Source organism: Rana temporaria, chromosome 8 (genome assembly GCF_905171775.1).
Source record: "Rana temporaria chromosome 8, aRanTem1.1, whole genome shotgun sequence".
NCBI lineage: Eukaryota > Metazoa > Chordata > Amphibia > Anura > Ranidae > Rana > Rana temporaria.
In genome coordinates this window covers 48,483,535-48,507,285 of record NC_053496.1, presented here as the reverse complement: position 1 = coordinate 48,507,285, position 23,751 = coordinate 48,483,535, and positions in this window count along the sequence as shown.

The window sequence follows — 23,751 nt, the reverse complement described above, 5'->3', positions numbered from 1 at the left end:
GGCTGGTCCACCGCCGGTGCCCATGCTGTGCCTCCTCATCTTGGCTACCTTCTCTTCACGAGACGCCGCAGGTCGTTTATTTTCTTGGGCGATCTGGGTTGGGGGTCCGTTTCCTCTGGCCAAGGGCAGTGACCTGTGTTGCAATCTCAGCCAATATCTCATCCTTACGGACCTTGCTGGTTGTGCCACTCTCAGAACCATGTAGGTACTTGTTGTGCCTTGACATGGCATCAATAATTAAAGCCTTCTCCTCTCGTGTTAAATTGTTCTTCCTCTTGTCCCTACGCCTTGGCACTGGTGCAGACATGGCTCTGAAATAAGCAAGCAAAAGTTACAACACCAAACCAACCAAAGCTGCTGGTGTACTTTTGCACTCAACGGGCGCATGTCTGGGCGTATTTATGCCCTGTGCGTAAACGGTGGGCCGGCTTATCTCAGGGGATACGCCGGGCGTAGTTGTGAGCATGCGCAGAGGGACGCGGGACATGCGATCACGTGACGGTGCATGCATCGTTCTTTCGGCCCTTCATTTGCATGGGGTCACGCTTCATTTAAATGGATCACGCCCACTTCCTTCCCACTTTGAATTACGTCGGCTTAGGCTGACGATTTTAAGTTACGCCGGCGCAACGCTGCGAGCATTTGCTCTGAGAATATGCTGCTTGCCTCTCGAAGTTAAGTCGGCGTAGCGCATTTTCGATGTGCTACGCCGGCATAAAGATGCACCGAGCTACGTGAATCGGCGCATCTTTATGCCGGCGTAGCACATCGAAGATGCGCCGAGCTACGTGAATCTGGCCCGATGTATCTTTCGAATGAATGAATGAATGATATTCCAGTGTTTTGCTACATTAGTATTGTGGTCTTTGTCTATATCATAAAGGTGATCCCTCAGTCTGTCTCTTAGTCTCCGAATGGTCTGACCTACGTATTGGACATTGCACTGGTTACAGTTGATAACTGTAATACCACATTTTTAGTTTAAGTTAATAAATTGTTTTATTTCGAAATCCTTTTTCATGGTGCAGGAGTTCACACACTGGCCTGTCTTGATGTGACAGCAGTATCTGCACCCTCTTAAACCACATCTAAGCCCTGGTTCACACGGCTTCATTTGCACGGCTTCACTCCCGCTGGCAGTCCTGTTTTGGCCGCGATTTAAGAGACATCTGTGCAGGAACTACTTTTGAAATCGGTGCTGCGCCGCAGATTCGGCGTCGCGCCGATTAGGACGGTGTCATTGCCGGCAAATGCAGACGATTTGAGATGCGATTTCACATGTGAAATCGCATCTCAAATCGAAGCAAATCGTACCCAGTGTGAACCTGGGCTCAAGGTTCCTTTAAACTGCAACCAATTGCTCTTAGCTGTTTGTGTTTGAAATAAGCTAGGTGAGAGCGTGCCCCCAAGTGTAGGTGCTCTACGGCAAACCGCTTTAATGCCCCTTGACAAAATGGATGATATTCTGTGTCATTGTATAAGACAGGAAGATATTTATTAACAATCTGTCTAATCTTGTCAAATTCGGAGCTGTAGGGTGTGGAAAAAATGGGACTTTATTATCAAGTGACAATGGCCGTTTGCCACCGGAATGTGGTCTTCAAGTAGAGAAGCCCTGGGTATGGCATCACTTTTGATAGAGGCCCTATTGATGATTTTTGAGGAATAGCCCCTTTCTTTAAACCTTAGAGCCATGTTCGCTGCCTCCATGGTGAAGTCCCCAGGAGCACTACATAGACGTTTTAGTCTTAAAAATTGACCAAAGGGTATACCTTTGATGGTATGTTTAGGTGTGCAGAATCGGCTCTAAGGAGGACATTACCTCTGTGCTCTTCCGGTGTAAGCCTGTAACTACACTTCCGTTGATGCCCATAAGTTTCACATTGCTGTGATGGCCAGTGAGATCCCACCGCGCCGTCCGTTCGTCTGACTTCCTGGTTCCGTTCCCTGCAGCAGCAATGGTGCATGGGAGGTGGAACTGGGAGGGAAACTCAAACGTGAACAAACACATAAAAGGAGGTGATACAATGTAATCTGAGAGGATTACACTGTATCACCTTGCAATCTGACACAGTGCCCTTACAGTGCCCCTTGCCATTGTCATTTGTGCCCATAATTTTTTTTTTGAAAATGGCATCAAAAAAGCGCTTTCCTACAAAGGCGCTTTTGGATGAGTTGAGCGACAGCGACACAGAGTTGCTCGCAGAACAGAGCGATAGTGAGTCGTGGGGAGATTTGTCATCTGACTCTGACACTGATCCAGAAAGTGATAATGACGATGATCCTGCACCTGATCTAAGTGATGTGCGACTTGGTGCCCTATAGACAGCGATACGGACCAGGGTAGCGCCCCGAGATTCTGATTCACTGGATCACCTGGGATAAAGGTAGATATTGAGAGTGACAACCCTCTGGCGTACCTGTAATTCTCACTGAGGAGGTAATTTTAAAAATCGTCACAGAGACCAACCGCTACCAAGAGCAGCAATCTGCTATGCTGCATGCCAGGTTTCCCAGAACCAGAAAATGGGAACCGGTGACTAAAGAGGACATCTGGCAGTTTCTGGGACTTCATTATTCTTCAGGGGGGTGGTGGGGAAACCGCTCCAGACTTGGTACTGGACCACAATAGGTTACTGGCCACTCCATTTTTTGGCACTGGGGGCGTGACCTAGACATGGCCGAGTGAAGAAACTTTTCCTCTGAGCTCTCGGCCCACAGACCCCTATTACTGGCAGAAAAACGTGCTAAAACAGCATGAACTCGACCAAAAAGTACAAGACAAGAGCAGTTACAAGAGGGACACCCGTGAGCAAACATTCGGGAGAAAATCAGCGGTATTTCGCACTTTTCCAGGGGAACTCACCTGGATCTATAGCCACAGCTCCACGAGGCCCTCCACGTGGCACACTGCGAGAGGTACAGAACCCAAACATTGAATCCCCGGCACATCGTTCCTCGGCTCCCTCCGAGCGTTCCAACGCAGGCACCAGACCAACCGCCGGACGAAATGTCTCTTCAGCTGCCGCGGGATGATCAGCTTCCCGGAGCAAGGCATTCGGGCACTTTTGCAGCCCTCCCCACGCGCTCAGACATCACGGCCCCTCCCTACCCGGACGGACATTGAGACACTCATCCTCCGGCTGGAGAGACTCACAGAAGGACATCCAGGTGGTGAGGGAGAGATCGCGACCATAGCGGATGGGGTGACGACAGGCAAGGTATTGGTCACATAGCTGGAGGGCCGAGTACAGGCCCTGGAGCAATTCCCGCGACCAGCATCGGGAAACGGCGTGGCTCTCCAGCTCCACCTGGAGGACATTGAAGACCGGAGCCGCCGCAATAACTTTGCGGCGCCGTGGTATACGGAGGATGTTGGCGTGGAGGATCTGGGGGGGAGTGGTGGAGGGCATCTTCCGAGCGGTCTTGCAGGAACCGAGGCAGTTGTCTTGCTGGACAGGGTGCACAGAGCTCTAGGCCCCAGATCTGACGACCGAGCAGGCCCGCGAGACGTAGTGTGCCGGCTCCACGGTACACGCAGAAGGAGAACATCTTACGCCGCGCCTGGGATCGGGGTGCCATGGAAGTTGAAGGAAACAAGGTCAAGATCCTCCCGGACCTGTTCAGGGTGACGCTAAAGCGCAGGGCTCATCCTAGACCTGGCCCGCCAAGAAGGCTTCACATACCGCTGGGGGTATCCCTTTGCGGGTAAAATTCCGTAAGGAGAAAGGGAGCCTTCACCCTGCTGTCCCCCGCAGACCTACCGGCGCTGTTTCCGTTTTATGGAGACAGACCCAATACCACTCCTGAACTGCTGCAGCTGCTCCTAGGATGACGGGCAGGTCAGGAATTTCCAATCTCCGCGGCCCGGTGGGACTCCGCCAACAGAGAGGCAGAGAGCAGCATCGGGGGACGCACGTGAGTAGGCCCTGGGCCACCCATCCATTCATCCCAGCACCCTATTCCCGTCCCCCATCGACTTGACCACGTGGATCACCCGCGGATCTCTACCTTACCACATCCCACCCTTGCCATGGCTGACGACCGACCGCTGTCCGTCGCTTCACCCCCCCCATTTTGGGTGGAAGCCACGGGGAACAGACCTACGGAGATCGGAGGACACTTCAACACAAGGTACACTTTGAGACAGGGTTTTATTCTTTATTTGTTATTGCGCCCTGAGACTTGAGGGGGCCAGCTCCAACAGTTACCCGGTCCATGTGCTGCACACCCCAACTGGATTTGCCTGAGGTGATGGCGCTTGCACAGCCCCCCCCCTTTTTTGCCTCAGTGGGACAGCTTCTCTACATCTGGAGCTGACACGACACGATTTGCCCCCTCTTGGATTGTTTATTAGTCCGAGGCTGAGGGACACTGATCCAACAACCCCCGGGGACCCTGGGGATTATGAGCTGAAGCCCCCTGCCCTATACCCTTATGTTGGGTTAGCTGCCAGGGGGGCCGGGAGGCCTGGACCTTCAGGGGGAGGTGGGTTTCATCTTGGTGCAGACCAGAACTAGAACCTGGCGCCTTGCTGCAGGTGGAGGGGGTCTCCTGTGGACAGACTTGTCCGGCGGGTGGTGGGAAGGAAGGCCCATTAATCGGAGGCCAAGGTACTTTGATGCAGCGAGATCCTACCGGGCGGGGACCGTGATGGGGGGGAGGGGAACCGATGACACGTGGGTTGGGGATGGTGGGCGTTTGGGGGTAGCCCTGTATCCCCCGACCAGAGTTATTATAGCTCGGCGGTAGGGGATTGAACTGTTTGCACCACTTTGTTTTTGTTCTTGTTATTTTATTTTAATTTACTTCTCCTCGTACTGCATTTATTACTTTGCCTGTTTATGTGCCTGGTGAATGTACTAACAGGATGACATGTCATGTTGAATTTAGAACTGTTATGCCTTTGTAAGACCAACCATTTTGTCTCTGCCGGGGGTGAGGGGGCTCGCTTGCTAGCTCTGTCTACCACCACCCCCACATAGGACTGCGCTCGGTACCCAGGAATTCCCTGGAGAGCGTCCTAGCCAGATAGGCTTTCTTAGTGACCTTATAGCTGCCCGCTCTAGGGACAGCTTTCTAGTTTCCTACCTATATTTTGGGGAGTCTTTTCCGGACCTCACCTACCGCCTACATCTGTTTTCCTCCCTCCTCTCTCATCTCACTTTTCCTTCTTGATCTTCACCCCTCCCCCCTCCCAACCACAGACTTGGACGTATTACATGTAGTGTCCTTCAATGCCAAGGGCCTAAACATACCGGAAAAACATAGAATGCTCCTCCACGACATGCACCGCATGAAGGCAGACATAGTCTTCTGCAAGAGAACCACTTTAGGGACGGCTCCCTGCCAGTACTTAAAAAACAGTTCTACCCCATGTTTACCACTCTGCGTATGCGAGGCTAAATCTAGGGGCGTGTCGATACTCATATCCGCAAGGGTGCCCTGGACATACAAAGACGCCAAAACAGACTCACAAGGAAATTTTTTGTTTTTGAAGGGCGGGATTGGAGAGACGCGGGTGACCTTGGCGAACCTCTACGCTCCAACAATGACCACCAAGACGCTTTTGTGAAACGACACGTAGAGCGACTTACAAAATATAGGGAGGGACAGCTGATCGTTGGGGGTGATCTTAATGTACCATTGACACCAGACGGAAGACACATCTTCCGGTATCTCTCCCACATCACGGGAGACACGTGACGTATTTGCACGGCCTTACACTCTGCCAGCTGGTCGATGCGTGGCCGCCTGCTGCACCCGGGGGAGAGAGACTACACTTTCCACTCCCGACCGCATCAGGACATACTCCCGCATTGACTACTTTCTGGTCCCCCACGAGCACCTACATGCGGTAAGAGAATCTACCATTGGGTCAATAACATGGTCAGACCACGCCCCGATCAGCCTAAGGTATGCCATCACGGATATCCACAAGACACAAAAAGCCCCCATGGAGACTGAACGAAGGACTTCTTAATGACCCCGAAGTTCTAACAGATGTAGTTAGGGAGATTGGGCACTATTTTGAGACCAACAACACACCGGCGGTAATTAGAGGGGTTCTGATAAAGCACCGCGCCCGCCTAAGCACCAACGGACAGCCCAATTGAACCAACTGCTACTTAAGTTACAAGGCCTGGAAACAAGCCATAAGTTGACACCTACCAGACAAATAGGAGCTGAATTTGACTCGGTGCAGACACAAATACTGACTTGCTGACCTTTAAAGCCAAAGCGGCGCTGCAAATTGCAGAAAGACAGTTTACGAATCGGGAGACAAGTGTGGCAGACTTTTGGCCCAAACACTACGGAGCACAGAAACAAGCAACATACATCCCATTTATTACACCCGCCAGCAGTCAGAAGGCCTCTCTGCCTCAGCAGATCACGGAAGAGTTCAGAAAATACTACAATTCCTTGTATAATCTGGCCACAATGCCGCCCACGTCAGACGCGACAAAGACATACATAGCAGATTCCCACATGCCCTCTCTGGCGGCCGACGTCAGAGAACTGTTAGAAGACCCCATCACACTACCGGAGCTACAGCTGGCACTTAAGGCCACTAAATCGGGCAAGGCCCCGGGCCCGGATGGCCTAACCACCCCATATTACAAACACTCCTCCCGCACCTGGGTCCGCACATGGTGAAGCTGTTCAATGACCTCGCCACGGGGAAAAACATTACATAGTTCCACGCTACAAGCACAGATTTCTGTGATCCCTAAGGAGGGCAAGGACCCGGCACAGTGCGGAAGTTACCGCCCAATTCCCTTCTGATATAGACCTCAAGCTCCTCACCAAGATCATTGCCACTAGACTACAACAGCACCTACCACATTTGATACACCTGGACCAAGTGGGCTTTGTCCCGTCCAGGGAGGCTAGGGACAATATTATCAAAGTCCTAAACCTCATACACTTAGCAAACACCAACAAACTACCATGTATTTTCCTGGAAACAGACGCAGAAAAGGCATTCAACAGGGTGAGATGGGAATTTATGTTTGCCACCTTGAATCATATAGGGCTGGGGGACTAAGATGGTAATTGGATTAGCGGCAGCGTATTCGGGACAGACGGCTAGGGTCAGGGCAAACGGTGTCCTTTCGGACACCTTTCAGATAACCAACGGTACGAGGCAGGGCTGCCCGCTTTCGCCCCTCCTGTTTCGCGTTGTCCCTAGAGCCATTTCCTTTGTCATATTTAGTCAGCATCCGGATATATCGGGCATTGAGTTGGCGGGAGACAATACAAAGTTTCTGCTACGCGGATGACTTGATGTTTTTCGGCTATTGGGAAGCCCAGCGGTTTCCTACCCGCCTTAATGCGGGAATTTGAATTATACGGACAGGGTGTCATAACCTGAATTTTTTTTTAACAAATCAGAGGCGATGGCATAGGGATTACCAACCCCTACTGGGGAATCTGCGAGCACGCTTTCATCTAAAATGGTCAGAATTAGCCTGAAATATCTGGGCACATACATCCCTGTGAACATCGACGGGTCTTTTTAAGCTAACTTCCGCCTCTCCTTAAAACAGTCCCAAAAGTTACTGGAACAGTGGAACGGGCGGACTCCACTCCTGGTTTGGACGCTGTAGCATCCTCAAAATGTCTATATTTCCCAAGTTCCTCTACCGCTTACAGGCTCTCCGATTCAGATACCAGTAAGCTATTTTAAGCAAATACAGGCCGCCTTTTGAAATTCCTGTGGGCGGGGGAAAAGACCTTGAATACGCAAGCAGTTACTGACGATGCCAAAACAATATGGTGGACTAGCTATGCCTGAAATCCGAACTTACTACCACGCAGTACACACTTAGCAGACTACTAGATTGGTGCCGACATACGGAAACCAAGCGTGATCACAATTAGAACAAGCGCAAAGTGTGGTCCCGCTCCAGAAGGCCCCGTGGTGCCTGTCGGCACTGACATCTGACCTCCACGAGACATCCACTAATAGGCAACACAATCAAAACATGCGCACGCCTACTGACGCTCCCCTCGCTCTCGTCCCAAGATTCAGCGTTGGAGACCCATCTTAGGCAACCCTCGATTCGCACCGGGCATGGGGGATAAACTCTTCCAGACTCTAAAGGAGGCGGGCATGCATTAAGCATCCACTTCTGCTCGCAGGGACAGGTGGTGGACAGGGGCGGAGCTCTCGGATCCGGGGGGAAATGTATCGCCTGGACTTTATGAGAGCGCTACAGCTTAGTCATTTCCTTGCCAGCCTACCCCCTCTCGACGACACGAGTCAGTCCCCTACGGAGTTTGAGGAGCTTTGTACAGAGACGGGAGTGCTGCCACACACGCTCTCCCTGACCTATGGTGTACTTATCACGCCACCAGAGAACTACCAGCCTCCATACCTTTTTAAATGGGAAAGGGATCTAGACTGCCACTTTACCACTGCCCAGAAACAGAACATATTAAGATTCACACATAAATCCTCCCTATGCACCAAAGCCCAGGAAATGAACTACAAGCTTCTCACACGCTGGTACAGGACACCAGCCATACTGCACAGGGTTTTCCCTACAACACTGGATACATGCTGGCAATGCCAAGAGGAGAGTGGCACTCTTCTACATATCTTTTGGTCCTGCCCCGGGCTCCAGAGTTTCTGGGGAGAGGTCCGAAGGATAACCCAACAATTCTCGGACCGCGAAGTCCCGAGTGATCCGGCCTACTTCCTTTTACATGCCAACAACACTCCTGCACGAGTGTACAGAAATCCAGTCGTTGGCGTCACCTGCTGGATGCAGCAAATATCCGCATCCCTATTCTGTGGAATTTCCCTCACCCGCCGTCTGTAGCCATGTGGACGAAATAGGTAGATTAGAAGACCTGATTTTGACCACCAAAATAGACAAGAACTGTACACTAAAACTTGCAACAGTGGAACCTCTGGAAATACTATGAAGGGCAGCTCCTGAGAGAGCGAACCCGACGCTCTGAGCTCCAGATGAGTTCTGATACCGGAGCGGTTTGACTGGATGGGCTGTTGACAGAGCCTCATAGAACACCTTGCGGTTCTGCATGAGGAAGCTCCTTACAAGGATTGACGATACTGCCAAGGTAAAGGTGAGACCGAGCCCATGTCTGTGGGCTCTGCCACCTGCCCCCTAACCCCCCCCTTCTATCCCTCACGCTTTTCCTCCCTCTTTCTCTCTCATTTCGCTTCTGTCTGGCACTCTCCTACCTTATCTAGCCTAGCTTTCTTTAAAAAAACACAGGGGCTGGACTGGGCGGCCCACAGTACCACGGATGAAACCGGCCATCCACAAAGGGTGCCCATGATGAGAGACGCCCGAGTTAAGCCCAGCAGGGGACCCCCCCCCCGACTTGAAGCCCTAATCGAGAAAAGCGATATCAGTTGACCTCAATAGGTATGGGGTACTTTTAAGGGTAGGACGAAATGCTGTGGATTTTGGGCACACATGTTATATTATTGTCTGTTAATGTTCCCTTGCAATGTGGTTGTCTTATTGGACTGTACTGATCTGATACTGTTGTTGCTGCGGCTCGTGCGTGGGCCAATTTCCCTGACATAAATTTAAAAAAAAAAGTTTTTGTAATTTGATGTTTCTGATGAGAGTGGAGGCTCTGGTTGGGAGGAGGAGTTTCTCGGGAAAATGGCCAATTCACAGTTCATTAGGCTGGAGCTAGTATGTGAATTTCACAAGTTTGTCCCCTAAACAATTGTTGTCGCTACTGTAGTCAAGAAACGTCATATTATAATGTAATTTACATGATTTTTAGTTGATGTACAAAGCAAATAAGTTACATTTTTTAAAAAAAAGGTTAAAAATGAGAAAAACTATAAATTTGATTGTAATCAGATTGTATAATGTATGGCATAGAAAGCTTGGAAGATCAGTTCTAGTAGCTTGCAGATGTTTTTCTCTGGAGATCAGGAAAGGAATGTGCTTCTAGCATAGAGATGCAGATCAGGTTACACGCTGTGGTAAATTACCCTTCTGTGAGTCTGTTGAAACCAGAGACCTGCAATGGAGTTAACAAATGAGGAAAATATATTTAGAAGATGTGGCTTACTAGAGTAATGGTTTTAAACATTTTTTGAGCCTAAATAACTTTTCTTGAGAGTTCAGTGACATTTTTGAAAAAATATCTGTCTGAGTGAATGTTAGTGAACTATAAAGGTATACTATAGGGCAAATCTTTCTTTAATAATAAAATATAACTTGAATACAATCATTTGAAGATCTGAAGAAAGCCCTTATTAATTTAGTTTTTTGTTTAATATAGAGATCTCTCTCTCTCATACATTTACATTGTAACAAGTGTATGTGGATGAGGATTGGTATTTTAATAAAATGTGTGTGTTTTTTCACCATTTTGTTATTTTAAGGAGGACATGAGGTGTCAGTATGCACAGCTTTGACTGAGCTTTGTCTAGTGACAACTGGATGTTAAAAAGAAAGGTCGGTTAAAATAGTGGATAGATCCATCATGAATAAATGATGCAGTGTGATAGAGCCACAGTTATGAATCAAAAAGTCACTTTTTCAGGCTTCAGGTTGACGAATGTATTTATTGGGGAGGAATATTGTGCTTTTATAAATGGATCCATATATATTGGCACGGTGGAACTTCCTGTATGTTTGTCTACACTGAAGGATGAACTAAGACTGTCATGTGTTTGTTTGTTTAAACAGTCATAGTGTGACGAGAGCATATGTGGTTCAGTTGATCATACTGTATGATTGGTTCTGAAAAATAGTGTAATTCAATATAATTAAGTTTCTTTCAGAAATAAAATACTTAGGAAAGCCCAGGATAAATTAATGTTCTTCTGCACAATTAAAATGGTTATAATTTAAAGTATAGTAAGAAGGAAAATACAGTAATCTGGTAGGATTGTTGCTTTACAAAATTTAATTTAGTAATGGGATACAGAGGGTTCAAATAAGAATGTAGATTGGATTATAACCAACAGAGGTTCGTTAACTATAAACAGGGATGCACTCCAAGGTATAGCTGAACAAATAGAGGCCACTTTACAAATGACTTTGTAAAATCGTATGGCCCTAGACATGATTTTAGCTAACAAGGGGGGTGTATGTAAAATGTTACCTGGGGACAATATTTTGGGTGATAACACATTTGTACTCAGGTATAGCGATTTTGTTTTTGTTTATATTGGTTACGATAATGTTTTGTTGTATTGACCGTATCCTCCATTACCGTCTTTACCTGTTAAGAAAAACACATACCACATTCTCAAGTGAGGAAAAGAATAGTGTTTGACTGCTTCCTGAAGTTTCGTTGAAGAAGGACTACGGATAAGCCCTGTCTGGACGCTATGCGAAACATAAAAGAGTTGACAGTAGGGAGGCCAAACCAAGGACAACGAGAGCATAGGGACAGTGCTGATAAAATAGTCATTTTAAGGGGGGACTCTGATGGAAGTTACTAAAATGAATATTTTGTGTTTATGCTACTTTTATACTAAAACCACTCAAGTGTTGCCTTTCTTTCCTTATATTGTTTTATTTCTTTTATTTCTTGATCTCTCTCTCTTTCTTTCTCTCTCTCTCTCTCTCTCTCTCTCTCTATATATATATATATATATAGAATGTGTGTGTGTGTGTATTACAATACTGTTATTATCCTTAAAAGAGGCTATGACAGAGTTATAGAGATACAGTACATCTCAGCCTGAAGAAAAACTGAAGAAAGATGGTATAACTATTAAGTGAAGACAGCTGTTACTCACTCTAAAACCCCCTCCATCGAAGAAAGCCCCTGTGAGTTTGAATAGAGGACCCTGTGCTCTGAGTGTGCCATGAGGACTTCATGCCAAGGAGAATAGACTTACAGGAAAAGACCCTTATATGGACTAAGCCAATCAGTTGTGCTCATGTGAATGATGTAATTTTGTCTATAAATCTATGCTAGCAATAAAGACTCCCCCTCTTGACGTTGGGACGGACGGTGAAGGATGTAGACTAAACTCTCCTCGTGTCTGCATGTTTCACTATTATGAATTTGAATCAACGGCAGAATGGGTTATGCCCTGAGGTTGTGTCAGGGGTCAATCCTTATCAATAGGAGGCTGCTGTGAATTGTCTGATGCATAGCTGTAACACATCTGTCGCTACTGCATTCTGTGCACTTGATGACAACTTTACAGTCTTTAGCAAAATATCCATAACATGCACAGCACCTGTAGCATATTCCAAGTTTCTGAAGAATCTCCCTGCGCTCTTGTAACATCTTGCCCTGAAGCCCACGACATTCTTTTAGGGGGCGACGAGGCTTCTTGTGAATAGGGCACTGACGATTAGGGTCTTTATCTCTGTCACCCGAATCGCTCTGGTGAGCAGAGAGGATACGGGTGGTGAGATGTCTGTGCCTTTTAACATATATTGCTCTATTAAAGTCTCTACGTTTTAGCTACTGTGTTATCATACTTGATCAAGATGAGGATGAAGCAGTTGGGTTCACTGAAGCTGGGATCGTTTCTCATCCAGGCTTGATCACTGATAAACCTGCATAAATATACAAATGGAGGAAAATATATGTTATAGTCTCTTTTGTACCTTGAGCCCTGTTGTGCCCATTTCTCTTGCAGGCCGTATGGCAGTTTAGACACCACTGGATTGACACCGTGAGCAGTGTTCAGGAAGCATAGTCCAGGTAGACGTGGGTCTGTCTTTGCCAACTCCTGCTCCATGAGAAGGTCACTCAGATCTTGGAGCTTGCGATAGTCTTTGTTTGCCTATTTTTGAGCCAAACCCAGAGCACACTGGAGCACACCTCAGCTATTAATCACTGCTCTATGTTAAGTAGACAGGCACATAGATTTGCCTGTCTACTTCTCTGTTAAGCAGAAAAAGCCAAAACTATAGACCCTTTTCCACACTGGGGTGGTGCGGGCGTAAGCGATAGCGCCTTTTGGCTGCTAGCGGGGCGCTTTTAAACCCTGCTAGCAGCCGAAGAAGGGGTTAATTAGCGCCTGTGTTGTGGTATGACCGAAGCGATTTCAATGGGCAGGGAATTTTGGGATTGGTGTATACACCGCCCCCCCCCCCCCACCGTCCAAAAGATGCTGCTTGCAGGACATTTTTTCCCGTCCGCAGGGCACTGCCCCAGTGTGAAAGCACTAGGGTTTTCACACTGGGGTGGCTTCAGAGGCGCTTTTCAGGTGCTATTTTTAGGTGCTAATATGGCTGAAAATTGCCCCAGTCTAGGAGGGTGCTACAGCAAGATTAAAGGAATGTGGTCTTACCTGTACATTTGACATCTTATGCCCCGTACACACGACCGGATCGATCCGCTGAAACTGGTCCGACGGACCAGTTCCAGCGGACAGATCCGGTCGTGTGTAGGCCCGAGCGGACATATTGTCCAGCGGATCGGACAGTTTCCAGCGGACAAAAATTGCTTAGCAGCTAACCAATCTGTCCGCTGGAAACCTGGTCCGTCGGACGTGTTCGGTCGTCTGTACAGACTCTCCGACACGTCCGACCGACCGCCAGCCCTCGCACGCGTCGTACTGATTTGACGCATGCGTGGAAGCTTTGAACTTCCAGGGCCGCCCACGTCGCCGCAGCTCGTCGCGGCGACGGCTCGGCCACGCTCCGCGTATTGTTACGCGCGGAATTTCTGTCTGATTGGTGTGTACAACCATCAGACAGAAATCCGGCCAGCGGTCGCAGCGGATCTATCCGCTGAAAACGGTCCGGCGGACCCGTTTTCAGCGGATCGATCCGGTCGTGTGTAAGGGGGCCTTAGAGTACAGTACAGACCACAGGCCACACAACCCCCTGTTCCTTGTGTTACTCTGCATTGCTTGCAGAAAAAGTGAGGACTCATGGAATGGAGAAAGGGGTTAATAGGGGTATCCAATTTGTCCAGCAAAGCCTTAGGCCTCGTACACGCCACCGGATCTATCCGCTGAATTGATCCGCGGATCAGTTCCAGCGGATAAAGTCCGGTCGTCTGTACGGCCTAGCGGAGATTTCTCGGCCGGATCGATTCAAGCGGATATAAATTTCTTAGCATGCTAAGAAATTGTATCCGCTTGAATTGGGTCCAGCGGATTGTCCGTGGTCTGTACAGACTGTACTTACCTTCCAGCGTCGCGCACCGTCGCCGCGTCATCATCGCGGCGACGGCGCGACACGTCACCCGCGGATGAATTCCGCGCGGATTTTGATTCCGATGGGTGAAGTACAAGCCATCGATCCAAAGCCGGAGGAGGATTCTCCGCTGGAAAACGTCCGGCGGCCGGTTTCCAGCGGAGATCCCCTCGTGTGGTACGGGGCCTTACCGGTGTCCAATCACCCAAAGATGGTAGCCTACAACCTAGGGTTTATGAAATACTTAACCTCTGTCCTGTACTCCAAGATGGTGAAAATTACAGGCAAGCCAGTTTCATTTTATTTCCATCCTGGCAAATTAATTTTACGATTATTGTTATTCGTCCTCTCAGAAAGCTTACAAGAAAAGTAGTAGACGGAGAATAAAAAAGGAGAAGAAGTAGTAAAAGCAAACGGAGAAAAATTAAAAGCAGACGAAGAAGAAGGAGAAAAAGAAAATAAGGAAGAAGAAGAAGAAGAAAAAGAAGTATTGCCTGAGTTCGCAAGTCTTTTCCTGAAACTTGGCTCTGGAGTCTGGTGGAGATAACGTGAGTGACTGTTAGAGATTTTGAGTTTATTACGATTTTAAGTGATAACATTTTCTGAAATCTATATGAAACACATGAATGTTATAATGTAATAGTAATGTTAGTTTCTATAGGTTACTGACAGAGGACAGAGAAGAGTAATTTGCTGTGTATGTACTTCTATTCTGAGTTACTGCAGTACAAAGGGTGGAGTTATGTTACTTAAAGCGGAGTTCCACCCCAAAAGTGGAACTGTCTGCTTAATCCACTTCCTCGCCCCCCTTACATGCCACTTTTGGCATGTAATTTTCTTGGGGGGGGGGAGTGGGGGCTTCAGGAGGAGTGGGACTTCCTGTCCCACTTCCTCCTTCTGCCCAGGGACCACTAAGGCAATACCTCACTATCGCCTTTTAGTGGCCCCTCCCTGTAGGCGATCACCTGTGACACGTGACAGGTCCCAGACGATCGCCCTGTCCAATCAGGGAGCGCTGGGCTGTAAACGCATGCGCAGTGGGTGCCCGGCCGTGAAGCCGAAAGATGTCACGGTCCGGGTGCCCACAGCTGCTGACTTTTAATAAACATAAAAAAAGCTGGAACACCCCTTTAAGACTGAAGCCATATAAACATATATGCAAGAATGGGCGTTACTTTTGTGAAATTCTGACATAACTTATGAAACAGTATTAGAATCCAAGAGGGTTGAATGGCGAGTTAGGAAGAGATTGGGAAAGGAAGGAACCCTACACTCTTGAAGAATGTAACATCTATCTCTACCTCTATTTTGAAGCCTTAACCTTACCATATGTTACCATAGTCTTGTCTTTGCTATGTGAAGATGCATAGATTTTGGGAGTTACACAAGCTCACAAGCAGATTGGCATGAGAAGACCCATCAACAGACACAAACGTTGGATTTTCCCTGGCAACATTCTTAGACTTAAATATTCAAAATCAAATATTTTCTTTATAAGTTTTGGATAGAGTGGTGAGCAGTGTTAACTTTGGCAGCAAATTTCAATTTAGTTTTAGTCTTAGGACTAAAATGGCATTTTAGTTTTAGTCCCATTTTAGTCTTCTGCAATTGTTTTAGTCTTATGCCCTGTACACACGATCGGTCCATCCGATGAAAACGGTCTGATGGACCGTTTTCATCGGTTAACCGTTGAAGCTGACTGATGGTCAGTCGCGCCTACACACCATCGGTTAAAAAAACGATCGTGTCAGAACGCGGTCACGTAAACCACGTACGATGGCACTATAAAGGGGAAGGTGAAATCCAATGGCGCCACCCTTGGGGCTACTTTTGCTGATTCCGTGTTACCTTGTGTTAGTAAAAGTTTGGTTAGAGCCGATTCGCGCTTTTCAGTCTCCGTGCTTTGCAGATCGTTTTTTCGGGTTCAGTTTGTGCTTGTGGGTTCGTATATGTCTTTCAGTGCTTGCAGTCAGGTCGTATCTGTTTTGCAGTGCGTTCCTGTCCACTCGATTTCTGTTTTTCAGTTCGTTCTTTACAGGCCTTGCTGTACTTGGTTGCTTTCTGTTTTAAGTGTTCTGCCATCATACAAGTGATGCAGAAGGTCTATATTAAGGTAAGTTGTCTCCTTTCACATCACAATCTATGTCTTTAATGTATGCTAATGTTTTGTATTTCTTGCACCATTCCCTAATTACCATGATTGTAATATGCTGTGAATGTCCCCTTTGTCCCCATGCATGTTGTAAGCTTTCATTGCTCCTTTTTTGGCCTCCATGCATATTTTCCTTCACTAACCTGTCCAGCATGCTATCCTAGGCCCAAACACGCCTAGCCTAGTCTGTTTCCAACTTGTTTTTTGTGTGCTCCATTGTAGTTCTGCCCCCCCCCCCCCCTTTAAAATGTGTCCCTTTTTTTTTTCACATTCAATTTAGGCCGAGTGCTAGAGTTTTTTTTCTGGGCCTAAACTGAGCTAGAACACCCCCCCTCCCTTAAAATGTTTAATGGCCCATCAGAGGGTGGGGAGTCTGATAAGTGGGCCTATTTTAGTTTTGGCATGCAATTCTCACTCCACTAATACATGTTATACTGATGTTGGACAAGGATGTCGTTTGTATTGTGATTGCAATGTTTATGTGCCAAAGTACTAATTTTTATTTTTGTTTGACTCCACAGTTTTCCTTCCACGCCACAGGAAAGGAAAGAGAGTGGATACCCTGCGCTGCCAATTATACGTGGATGGTAGCTGCTAACACGGCTCATTCAAAAAAGCAAAATAACAAAGGGATACATATGTTGTAGCGCTAAAATTGACAAAGTGAATATCAAAATACCATACTATGTGAAGTGATAAATATTAAAACACATATAAACATAAATAATTATTGTGCACAAATCATAAGTCTTATAAGGGTCCATCTGATGCGAGGAATAAGAGAATGTGCCTAAACTGGCACGTGATCTGATGCACCTGCTGTGATATCAGATGTGGATACGAAGTTCAACAAAACACAACGCTGTGAAACCAAATGGGTATTACAAAGTTCATCAGCATCAACAAATCTTTCAGGTGAGTGAGTGAGCTGGAAGCTGTACTGAGTATTTGGAATCCCGAAACCGTTTGGCTCAGTGTATTTATGGGGAATAGAGAAAAGAAAGAAGGGTGGCCACATAGCGTAACTCCGTATGATAAATAAAATACGTTTTTATTCACAGCTAACAAACTTACATTTGGCTGGAAATATAAGAGCTCTTGCATGCAAATGGGGGCGACAGTGGAGTCCTCCCGACGCGTTTGTGGTCAAAAAGCACATCATCTGGGGTATCTCTCCACTGTAGCCCACTCCAATATATGTATAGTCCATATGTTCACATCCAATCAAATGAAGATCTGACTCACCTCCAACAATCAGCAATCACAGGCAGCACTTCCGCCTATCCAAGATGCGCTGCGGCTTGCACTCCAAGCCTCTATGTGAAAATGAACCTCATATAGAAAAAAACTGAAGTGGATATAGCGCTTTAATATGATAGCCAATGTGGTTTAAAATGGAGTCGTTGCGAGTAAAAAACATAATAGGTGACATAAACTGACTGTCAAGGTCCATGCAGTGTGTTATGTAGATGCTACTTAGAGCAGGATGCATACTTAGAAACACCGCGTTCGGTAAGTGTGACTGGGCGTGCGCAATAGCCAGGCCTCGTTCCCGTGTAATGAGGGGCATGGCGGAACGTAATGGCCAAGCCTCGTTTTCGTATCCAAGATGGGCGCTGGCGATATACTACCGTGCGTGCGTGATGGCCAAGCCTCACTATGAAAAAGTGAAAGGCTGCCTTGTAGTAGGATCGTAGATGCTGGATAGTCAAAGCGCATGCGTGCGCGACCAAGCCTCGTTGTGAAGGAGGCCACAACGCGATTGGTCAAATGAGCCCCCAAAGAAAGAGGCACATGTTCAATCGCGATTGGTTGGAGCGCTCACCAGGTAAACAAACGGCAGAAAAATATGTTGCAATTTTACTGAACGAACGAAAAAAGACATTAAAAACGCCGCCAGCGCATGGACTATAAGAACCAGTCAAAAGGGTTGTAAAAATTGTATACATATTAAAAAAGAATTGTCAAATCTGATCTGGAAATAGAAAATTTCCGTCAGATTCAAGACAATTGGCGTGTATAAAATAATTAAATTAAATCATAATGTTTGATTACATTAAAATAAACTGTAAATAAATGTTAGCGCTACACATATGTATCCCCACGCCACAAGAAAGGCAGACTGTGGCTTCCCAATTGGCCCAACTCTAACTGCGGAGGGGCAAGAGATGGAAAACACGTCCACATAGTGCCGCCACCCCGTTCGGGGTCATACTATTTTAACTACAAAGGTTTTCATAGTATTGTGTTGATGGTGGTGGTGTTGGCACAGTACGAGTTTTTGTATGTGGACGTGGGGAAAACGGCCAGATGTCTGACAGCGGAGTATTTGCGCAGACGGAGTTTGCCCAACGTCTCCAGACTGGTGGCCTGGCACTGCCACGGGATGAAGACAATGTGGAGGGACTCCCTTTTGTGTTTGTCGCGGATGAAGCTTTCGGCCTGAGACCACACCTCATGAGGGCGTTTCCCCAGAGGACACTCACCCCGGAGAGGAGGGTTTTTAATTTCCGGCTGGTCAGAGCCCGAAGGGTTGTCGAGAATGCCTTTGGGATAATGGCCAGCCGGTTCCACCTGTTCCAGACAGCCATACACATTGCGGAAAATATAAACTGAACACTGTCATTTTTACCTGCTGCATTTTTCATAATTATTAGCGCAGGCATTCAGAGACCTACCTTTCCAACATTGGACCTGAGGCCAGACAATCATCTGAGAACCTGACTGGCCTAGACCACTGGCCGTACTGGCTTGGCTCCCCGAACTGCTCTAGATGCCCGTGATAGATATGTTGAGTACTTCACGGGTAGGGGGGGCCATTGCTATGCTAAACCATATTACTTTTAAAAAATAAACAAAAAAGACCGAGGCGCATGTCCCAGCTGGAGGAGGAGTGTCTGCAGGTCATTAGGGAGGCAGCTTCTATCATGACGGCCCCCCTTAACCCTGTTGAGGGCTACAGCACCTACCTTGCTGACCAGCTGCAAAAAATGGATGAGCAACAACGGGCCCTGGCAGAGGATATTTTTGCCTCTGTGACTCAGAGGGGAAGAAGGGGCCTGCTGACTGAGAACACACAACTCAGTGACCCGGCCCAGCCTCCTCCTCCTGCTGCCACATTCTCACCACCTGCAAGGGGCCATGGAGGGAGCCGTGAAAGGAAGGCTGCAAGGAAGACCAGAAAGTGAATCTGTGACTTCAAGCTGATCTGCCAAAAAACGGAGGTTGTTGTTGTAGTACCACAGCTTGGGGACATGTATGACATCTGCTGCTGCTTCTGATTTCTGGGATTTGGGGAGCACATTGTGACCCAAATTAGAGGGACTCCTCATGTTATTGATTTTGTTGTTTATCATGGTGGAATGTGCCTTTGGGCTCCAAAGTCTGCATAGATTTGGCTGAGTGGCTGGAATTGTTGCCCTTCATGTTTAATTTTTTGGTCCAGAATAAATGGAGATTTAATTTAAGTTAAATACTTGTCTATTGTGTTTTTCTGGTGAATAGCCATCAAACATTACAGAAATACAATGTGTAATTAACAAAGTACACAACCTCCTTGAGGGGTTGGGGGGGAATTGTGGTGATAACTTAAAAAAAAAAAAAGAAGGAAATTTAAAAAAAAAAATGTTGTGATGACTTGATAAAAAAAAAAAAAAAAAGTAATAAAAAAATAAATATATATTTTTGAGATCTGCGTTTTAAAAAAAAAGGATTATTCATGAGATCACAAGCCAAAAAGAAAGAAGTCAGTATGGGAGATACTCTGTCTAAATACCATCAGCAAAACAACATCTTTATTCTAGCAATAGAACGAAGAAAAAATGTGCTGCAATAAACGAGGCACTCATTTTAAAAATGTAGAATGTGCCATCTCCAAAACGAACGCAAGTTTTACTAGAACGAGCGCTCCGTCCCCTAATTTAGTCTGAGCATGCGTGGATTTTTAACCATAGGTTTAAATTTAAAACAAGTTGGGCTTTTATAACCGATGGTTAAATTACCGATGGCGCCCACACGCGATCGGTTTGGACCGATGAAAACGGTCCATCAGACCGTTCTCATCGGTTTAACCGATCGTGTGTACGCGGCCTTAGTCATATTTAGTCTACTAAATCTCCAGTACGTTTTACTTAACTAAAATCATTTTAGTCATCTCAAATCGAATTAGTGTAGTTAAATTGTAAAGCATTATTAAAGCATATTTCTTCGATTTCCAAACTCATTATATACTGCTGGAGTGAAAAATCTAATAAGTTATTATTTTTGTTGTTGAGGTATGAACATGCACTACAGACCAGTGTTCATTTTGATGTCAAATTTCAATTTAGTTTTAGTCTTTTGACTAAAATGGCATTTTAGTTTTAGTCCCATTTTTGTCTTTTGACTAAAATAAAATTTTAGTTTTAGCCGTATTTTAGTCATCTCAATTGTTTTTGTTTTAGTTGTATTTTAGTCGACTAAAATGGTATTAAAGCGGTTGTATAGTCCCATTTTTTTATTGTCACTTGTAAGGAAAAAGGCATAATGAGCTAGTATGCATCGCATACTAGCTCATTATGAAATACTTACCCTTAGAACGTGAAGGCGGTAACTTACCTGGTCCACGCCGAGGTAGCTGATATGTTGCCTTCCGGGTATAGCCGCTCCAGCGCTGTGAGTGGCTGGAGCCGCGATGTCGTCACTCCTGCGCATGGGTGTGGGAGACTTCCGTCCGGCGTCTGCCCTAGTTCACATTGGAGTGATTTGCCATGCGATTTGACGTGTCAAATTGCATACCAAAATTGGCGGCAATTGTCGGCAGTGGCATCGTCCAAATTGGTGCTACGCTGTAAAAGTTTCTGTACTACTTTTGGCAGAAACCCGCACAGATGTCTGTGAAATCACCCCTGAAGTTGGGACTGACATGCGGGAAAGAAATTGTGTGAGTTCAGTTGAACTTGCACGACTTTATCCCCGCAGTTAGTGTGAGCCTGGGCATAGCCACTAGCTGATCTGCCAGCGTCATTATACTGCAGCAGATCGGCATGATCCCATGAGCCATCGTAGATGTACGTTGGCTCCTTTTAGGCAGGATAGCAGGCACGCACACGTGCACGCACACGCAGTTGCGATAACTGCCGGCCACGTGCGATCACAGGCACTAGAGGCAGAACAGTTCTGTGATGAGAGGTGAGAGAGATTGTGAGTTCCTTCTAGCTAGAAACCACAGTCTCTCATTTCCCCTAGGTCAGTCCTATCCCCCTACAGTTAGAACACACACTAGGGAACACAGTTATCCCCCTTGATCGCCCCCGTTATCCCTTTCCTGCCAGTGACATTTATACAGTAAGCAGTGCATTTTTATAGCACTGATCGCTGTATAATTGTCAATGGTCCCAAAAATGTGCCAAAAATTTCCAATCTGTCCGCCATAATGTCGCAGTCACGATAAAAATCGCAGATCGCCAACATTATTAGTAAAAAATAAAATAATAAAAATGCCATAAATCTATCCTCTATTTTGTAGACGCTATAACTTTTGCGCAAACCAATCAATATATACGCTTATTGCGATTTGTATTACCAAAAATATGTACAGGAATACGTATCCGCCTAAACTGAGGAAAGAAATAGCTTTTTTTTAAATTGGGGATATTTTATTTATTATAACATAAAGTACAAAATATTGTGTTAATTTTGTTTTTGGTACAACGTCGCATGACCGCGCAACTGTCAGTTAACCACTTCTACACTGAGGATATGACTTCCTCGACTTTATGCAGTGATATCTGAATGATGCCTGCAGCTACAGGCATCATTCAGATACCATTCTTTTCTGCCGGCGATTCTGCGCACCATAAGAATGATCATAGCAGCAGTTCTGAAGCTTGATCGTTCTTATCCCCCCTCCCGCCGCCATCCGGTGCTCCGCCGCCCGGAGAATGAATCGGCTGGCGCCGGTTCACGACGATAGAGATTTACGGTGACCAGATGGTCATCTCTATGATCGGCGGAGGCCCAGGCGCAACGTTTTGACGTTACGCCCGGGTACCCGGAAGTAAACAAAGCCGCATACGTGTCTGAAAGCATGAGATCAGTGAATTTTTTTCCCCAATCTCATGCTTTCCAGCCTGGAGAAGAGATGTGGAGTCTTATTGACCCCGTATCTCTCCATAAAGAAGACCTGTCGCAATATATTCCTGTTACAAGGGATGTTTACAGACCTTGTAATAGGAATAAAAGTGATAAAAAAAGTAAAATTAAAAGTGTAAAAAAATAAATACAGTAAAAAAAAAAAAAAAAATTTAAAACGCCCCTGTCCCCGGTAGCTCACGCTCAGAAGCGAACACGCATGTAAGTCCCACTCACAAATGTAAACACCGTTCAAACCCCACATGTGAGGTATCGCCGCGTGCGTTGGACGGAGTGCAACAATTCTAGCACTAGTCCTCCTCTTTAAATAGTAACCTGAAAATAGTAACCTGTTAAACAAATTTAAGCATCGCCTATGGAGAATTTTACTGAAGTTTGGCGCCATTCCATGAGTGTGCACAATTTTAAAGCGTGACATGTTAGGTGTCTATTTACTCGGCGTAACATCATCTTTCACATTATACAAAAAAAATGGGCTAACTTTACTGTTTTGTTATTTTTTAATTCATGAAACCATTTTTTCCCCCCAAAAAAGGCATTTGAAAAATTATTTTGCAAATACTGTGCGAGATAAAAAGTTGCAATGTCTGCCATTTTACTCCCTAGGGTGTCTGCTGAGGAAAAAAAAATGTTTGGGGGTTCTGAACAATTTCCCAACAAAAAAAGTTTAATTTTTACATGAAGGAGAGAACCTATTGTGAGTTACAATAATTCTAAAAAAGGGAAAAACATCAAGGAAATTCCGCACTCAGCTGGTTAAACAAGTAACTATACAGAAAAAATGGGGAAGCAACAGCGCTAATGTGTTGAGTGATGAAAAGTGACTACTACTGAGAGACAATCAAATGTGATAAAGTGAAGCTGCACCTTACTGAATATATACAAACAGTGAAAACATATGGAAAAAAACAAGATGCGCTACACATAATAAAATGTAAACAAATGTCCAAAAACTAATGAAATAAATCATCCGTGAGTGGTATGTGAAATATAAGTGAACAGCAAATATTCGAAAAAAATCCTTAGTGGAAACAAAAAAGTCCTTTCACCAGTGATTATGAAAAGAAAAGTCCATATTGATAAGTGACAATCCAAAAAGAAGAGACCTCCACCAAACGAGTATTGAATCTGCTTACCAGATTCCCGGTGGTCTCTTAATTAAAAGAAGACCCAAGGTAGCATGAAGATATTAAACTCTGCAGAGTCAAAACTTGAAGGACAATCAGACCAACGATCTCGGTTGCACTCCAGTGTTAGGGGATACGGTGACCATACCACATAGAAAACATAGGAGGCCACAATAGTGTAAATCCGTAAAGAATTACTTTATTTAAAAGTTAGTAACAA